Source organism: Lissotriton helveticus, chromosome 4_1 (assembly GCF_964261635.1).
Source record: "Lissotriton helveticus chromosome 4_1, aLisHel1.1, whole genome shotgun sequence".
In the NCBI taxonomy this organism is placed as follows: Eukaryota; Metazoa; Chordata; class Amphibia; order Caudata; family Salamandridae; genus Lissotriton; species Lissotriton helveticus.
In genome coordinates, this window is record NC_136063.1 from 1,422,398,107 (window position 1) to 1,422,404,535 (window position 6,429).

General features: G+C 34.5%; 1 long non-coding RNA gene across 1 annotated transcript; it reads left to right on the forward strand.

Moving 5' to 3' along the window:
- Positions 1-5,126: 5,126 nt before the first annotated feature.
- On the forward strand, positions 5,127-5,925 carry LOC144827536 (uncharacterized). Its single transcript, XR_013610241.1, has 3 exons — positions 5,127-5,237; positions 5,328-5,423; positions 5,842-5,925. It is a non-coding gene; the product is annotated as an uncharacterized LOC144827536 (long non-coding RNA).
- Positions 5,926-6,429: the final 504 nt, after the last annotated feature.

A 6,429-nucleotide genomic window follows, 5' to 3' on the forward strand; every position in this document is an offset into this window, starting at 1 on the left:
AATTTTAAATATGATAATATATTTTTAACTATGTTTATTACATTTATAAGTGTTATTTTATTAATATTACATTTTTTTAATTAAAAAACGATATATTTTTTTAAAACGATATTTTTGACATCAATATTTTTGTTTCTATATTTTGTACTTACCTTGTTAGAGATAGGATGTCGATATTGCTGTAATCGATATTTTTGTTGCGATATTTTTGTATGTAGATATTTTTGGATTCGATATTTTGTCATAGATTCATTAGGAACACAACATCATTTTAAAAATACATTACATACTCAGGTTTTCTTTTTTGCTGTTTTCAGATTCTATTGAATTTCACCATACACAGGGATTTCAATGTTGATTATCATAAAACAGTGGACAAAAAGTACAATCAATAAGATTGTAAAAAAACAAACAAATCTCTGTTCACAATATTCACAACAACTATCTGTTTCCATTCTAAAAGATAAACACTTTCATTTACATTGCATAAAATACAAAGACCAAATATATGAAATACTTTTTCTATCACAATTTTCCAAATGCAATATCAATGAACCGAAATGAAAATAAAAACAGTAGTTGATCACATCTTCCCAATAGGCCAAATTATGTTTCCCAAACTGTTTCCATTGAAAATATCCCCAAAAAGTTGTTAATTCATTTTGATATCTTCCCAATATGCCATATGATGTTTATGAATTCATTTGCATGACAATATCTGAAATAAACTCATTAATTCATATTGGCATCTTCCCAATAGGCTTACTTATGTTTTCAGAACTTTGGCATCAAAAATATTAGATATGAATTTGGTAATTTATAGGTCAACCAACATTTGAATTCTAAATGGGCATCATTACAAAGTGTCCATCCTTTATTGCATCTTAAATACACAGTATAGTGTCCAGATGTTGAACAAGGCCATCATGGAAAATAATAGCCACTGCTTTAGAGTTCTTCCTGAAATTGATACTTGATTTGCAACAAAGTGTTTAATTTTGGTTTCAAATTGTCTTCCTTCTGCTGTACAACGTTGCAGCATTAAAATGATATATTGTCCAAATCTTTCTATAAATAATGTTGACAACATTTCCGATTTGCAGTGAGTACATTTCATATCTTGATTAGCTGATTTCACTAATTTGTTAAAAGACACTGTTTTCCAATCTGGTATTGTCAAATATTCGAATTGTTCAGTGTCTATTGTGTACCCATCTGTAACATTGTCCAAACAGATTTTTAATTGGTATTCCTTAATCTTCCAATACCGCAAGCATAAACATAAGACATTCTTGAGCATCTTGTTGTACATTAAATGTAAATTGTAAAGAACCAGTACATATATCCAAAAGATGCTGTATGCCAGAAGCAGTATGGATTTTTGTTTTATCAGTTTTCAACTTTTTAAAAACATAATGTAAAAAAGAACAGAATCTTTTTTCTCAATTTTCCATAATCGCATGCTGTAGACTTTTTAAAAAAACACATTTACAATTACATTAGCATAGCAGTTGATACCTGAACTATTTTCTAATTGATAACCTACAATTTTATCAACCGTGTCCATTTCCATTTTCTTTCCAGCCTCATCATGCTTTTGAATTTATTTCTTCTTTGCAACCTCACTAGAATTATGCACAATATTGGGTGGTAGTGTTTCTCATGAGAGAAAGCGTCCGCACATCAAGCAAATACAATTCCTAGAGTATGTAATGTCAATAGTAAGTAGATAATTTGAAAGGAGGTGCACAGTAAATCCTGTTATACACCCACCACCAGGGGTGTTAGGCTAGTAACTCATATATCAAACTCATGTCTAACCCCATGAACACTATTACATCTAATTTGGAGAAAATATTGAAATACTGGCACAGTGCAGGCCTGTTGTCTGATCTTGAACTCAGATATCTACTTGTCCCGAATCCCAAAGCGGCATACATTTATGTATTGCCCAAAATACACAAGTGTATTTCCTCTCCACCTGGAAGACCCATTATCTCCGGGATAGGAGGACCAATAGAAAAAATCTCTGAGTATATTGATATAACTCTACAACCGCTTGTACGCAACATTCCATCCTTTTTGGAGGATACGAGGGATCTTCTATGTAAATTGGAAGATCTAGATTGGGCCTCGACCTTTACATTGGTAACATTGGATGTATGCGCTTTGTATACCAGCATCCCACTGGAAAAGGGTATGTCCGCCTTAACCTATTTCCTGTCTAAAAGGGATGCTACACTCTATGAACACACCACAATGATCATTGATTTGACCAGATTTGCACTGAATAATAATTTTTTCAAACATTTGGATAGTTGGTATCAACAACATTCGGGAGTTGCCATGGGAGCCAAATTCTCCCCGTCATTTGCGAACCTCTATATGGGGTTTTTTGAAGAACATCATATTTGGAAAAAAGGTCCCCCTCTCTTAACTGAACATATTGTATATTGGGGTCGATTTATCGATGATGTTTTTATGATTTGGGCGGGGGGAGACGACCTTTTAAAAGACTTCATGACATACCTCAATCAAAATGATTACAATCTTACATTTACTTTTGAATCTAGCAGTAGCAGTATTGCTTTTTTGGATGTTACCCTGTTTATAGCAGGTGATAAAATTGAATCGAAATTACATAGAAAGAGTACCTCTTGTAACTCTGTTCTCCTTGCGAGTAGTGCACATCCTGCCTCCCAGATTGGAGCTATTCCCTATGGAGAAATGACCAGACTGCGGCGTAACTGCAGCACAGAGGACAATTTTGTAGCAGAAATTAACATCTTGAAAAATAGGTTTTTGAATAGAGGCTACGATAAGAACCTATTAGAAAAGGCACATAAAAAGATCCAAAAAATACCCAGAGAATCAACTTTGAAAAGGAAACAGAGGGGCCTTAACCAACAGGTTGACAAAAAACTTGCCCTCATAACTCAATATAGTGCTAACAGCCCTCAAATTTATAATGCCATAAAGAAACATTGGCACCTTCTACAATTGGACAAAGATCTAGCAACACATGTTGGCGTTAAACCACGAGTGATATACAAAAAAGGCAGGACTTTAAGAAACTTACTAAGTCCATCAATTCCAAAAAATTTGGGTCCCAGTGTACATGGACCTAATGGAGAAAAAATATGGATGCCTATCAAACCTTGTGGTTTTTACAAGTGCACCATGTGTAATATGTGCCAATTTGGTTTGGATAAGAAAAAGACCTTTTCCTATAATTCCAAACAAATATACCACATTAAACAATTTATTAATTGTAATTCAAAGCTTGTGGTTTATTGCATTGTCTGTTACTGTGGACTTATCTACGTGGGAAGCACGATTCGTCCACTTAAGGAGAGGTTACAGGAACATGTCAGAGCCATTCGGAACAATAACACCAAGTATCCCTTGGCAGCTCACTATAACAAAGAACACTCAGATCTAGAGATACTGGGTATTCGCTTCCATGGCATAGACATGATTAAACCTGATTTGAGAGGAGGCGATAGCACTTTGGCCTTACGCAAATTAGAATCGAAATGGTTGATCAAGCTTCGTGCAGTGGATCAGGGACTTAACACAGACAGGGAACTACATGTTTTTCTGAAAGATTAATGCATGTTTTGTTTGCTGTGTTATATTGTGTCTCATTGTAATGATATTTTATAATATGGAGCGTTAGATGAATTACAATTGTTATTGAGTCCATATTATTTTTTGACTAATATAAAATTTCATTACTGGTACTTTCTGCATATTACTGAATCTACATTGGGTGCTCCTTTATTTTATTTTTTCACTTCTTGTAAATATATTTGTTTGCGATGATATTAACCAGTGACCCTGGTCTATATTCTACATTGTGTTGTATATTATTAACACTTCGTTTCCATCATAACATTCAGAATAGGTAATCTCATCCTTGGAATACCATAAGATTAGTATTTTTGTATTTTCACCTATTTTTTATACTAATAGTTTCAGTATATCCTGACCCTTTTTCATTATTCGTTATTTTTTGTGCTTTTTTATTTTCTTATAGTTCATATGCTCTCCTTGTCCGTTTTCCGTGTATAACTAACCACTTTAAGATGGCCGCCATCATTACACGATACTGATGAGGTACGTGTAGGTCTGAAGACAGTCACCGGGTTTCTGGTACGGAGCCACTCCCCTCTTCCCTTTAAATATTAGCGCGAAGGAACACTCCGGTTACTCGGTAGCAGTGGAGGTTCCCGCGCGCATTATTATAACACGGAGGTAAGACTTGCGCATTCCCCTCAGACACGGACAGATAGATCGGTGTTTCGAGTACCCGGCTAGGACCCATGTTTATAACTACAGGGGTCATCACGGAATACTCCTTTTCACCATGGTCGGTACGTGACTTTATTGAGCAGTACCACAGTACTAGTCATTATAGGGTATTTATACATAATGTGCCATATGGGGTTTTTTCTCCATCTGCTTGATCTATTGCTAATTACTATTGCGAGTTATGCTTTTTTCGTCATAACACAGAATATGCAAGTTATCATCCCGTTTTTTATATGTGTATGTTTTTTTCTTACAGTGACGTATCATGGTCATTCACTACCTCCTTTACTGTTGAACGCAACCTCCACGTGGCAACACTTCTGTATTTATGAAGTGAGTCTGCATGTAATATAAATATAAAAACGCTCCACTTCAATGAGGTTTAAACGTGTATGGCATATATCTCTACAATAATTGAAATATGCATTTCTAGTGTTGTGGCACTGTTGATTCGGATGAATCATATAAATCACTCTATACCAATGAGAACTGTATATTTTTTCTATAATAGCCTAGCATATGACATATCCCAGATGGTATAACCTTAATTGTTGTTTTTTATGTCTTGAGCCCTAAATCCCGCACTTTTAATTGAATGTGTCAAACCGGCCACTCTGTTAGAGACACATATCTTTGCAAATACAAAAATTAAAAATTATTTTGAGGTGAGGACTTTCTCTTATACTATTGCTTGATCCCATGTGCTACTCAATACACCCTCTGTGTAAAATAGATTGTAAGGAATGGTATGATAAATGACAATCAGGAGAATATGTGGTTTTCCTATTTTTCACTCTATATATTTGTAGGAACCACATCTCGACGTCTGATAAGACCAGGGGCCGTTATTCATGCTCCAAGACTACCTACGGTTTAATTACTAGGACTTCAAAGAGTGCTTCTAATCTGTTCATCCTTATTTGGTATGTGTTTTGGATGCCACGGGTATATTTAGACGGAAGTTTATCGTGTTTGGGTGGTTTCTAGATATTCATATGCCTTTGTTTTTTCAGGAAATTATGTCTAGTACGTACATCTATATTGCATATTGATCCCATATTTTGAGGCAAGATCTGGAATAGTAAGATCTCTACACCAACACCTTTTAGGTATGTTTTTGTTGTATTCTTGTTGGGTTATTTATGCAGAACATTGTAACAGGTTCACAGCAAGTTTTACTATAGGATCGTACTATGTCTTTACAGCTTTGGTCCCGTGAACTTTACTAGCAATGATAAATTGCGCAATACAACTAAGCTGTTTCAGTGTCCTGCCTTACACTATTTACCCAGTTTGGATCATTGTTCAAATGAATGATGAATTACTACGTATGAATGCGTAATTACAATGACTTGTGGTCTACTGACTTTAATAGTACTATTCACAATATGACGTGCACATTGTTTTTTCTTTTGTGGTTCTTTCTATAAAATGATTTTGTACGTCTTTTAAATAAGGTTGTTTTTATGTTTTGGTACAACTTATTGTTGTATGTATATTCATTGTAGTTCTTTTATATACTTCCAGCCTTGAAAAAGTCTCATGTTGAGACGAAACACGTGTCGGCGGTGTGAGCTGGAATAACTTTTAACGTGTATGAAATAAAGAATGTGAAGAACAACATTTGTTTCTGGATCCATACTTTTGTATCTTGAATGTTATTTTAGAATGGACAGTATTTCCCTAATGATTGAAATAATTATATTGCACTCCATTTGTTTCTACAACTGATGAGATATAATGATCAATGTTGAATTGATGTCATACTTGGGGTGTGCCTGATTAACCTGTTTTTTCTCAAAACCTCACTAGAATGTTTCCCATATTTTCATTTTCGACATATCACACGTTTTTCTTAAATAGGATATTCACCTAACTTAGGAGCATACAGTCTTCTTAACCTATTATACTCTTTTACATAATTTACATTTGCACTAACCGTTTGCTCATAAAAATCAATCAAATGCAATCCAGATAATGTTCTTACTTGAGACAATGCAACATATGCCAGACCCTCTTTAAACACTGAACTTCCAATATTTACCCAAGCACTGTCTACACTTAAACCATACGAACATACAAATCTTTTGCAAGCAAGAAACGAACAGCACAATG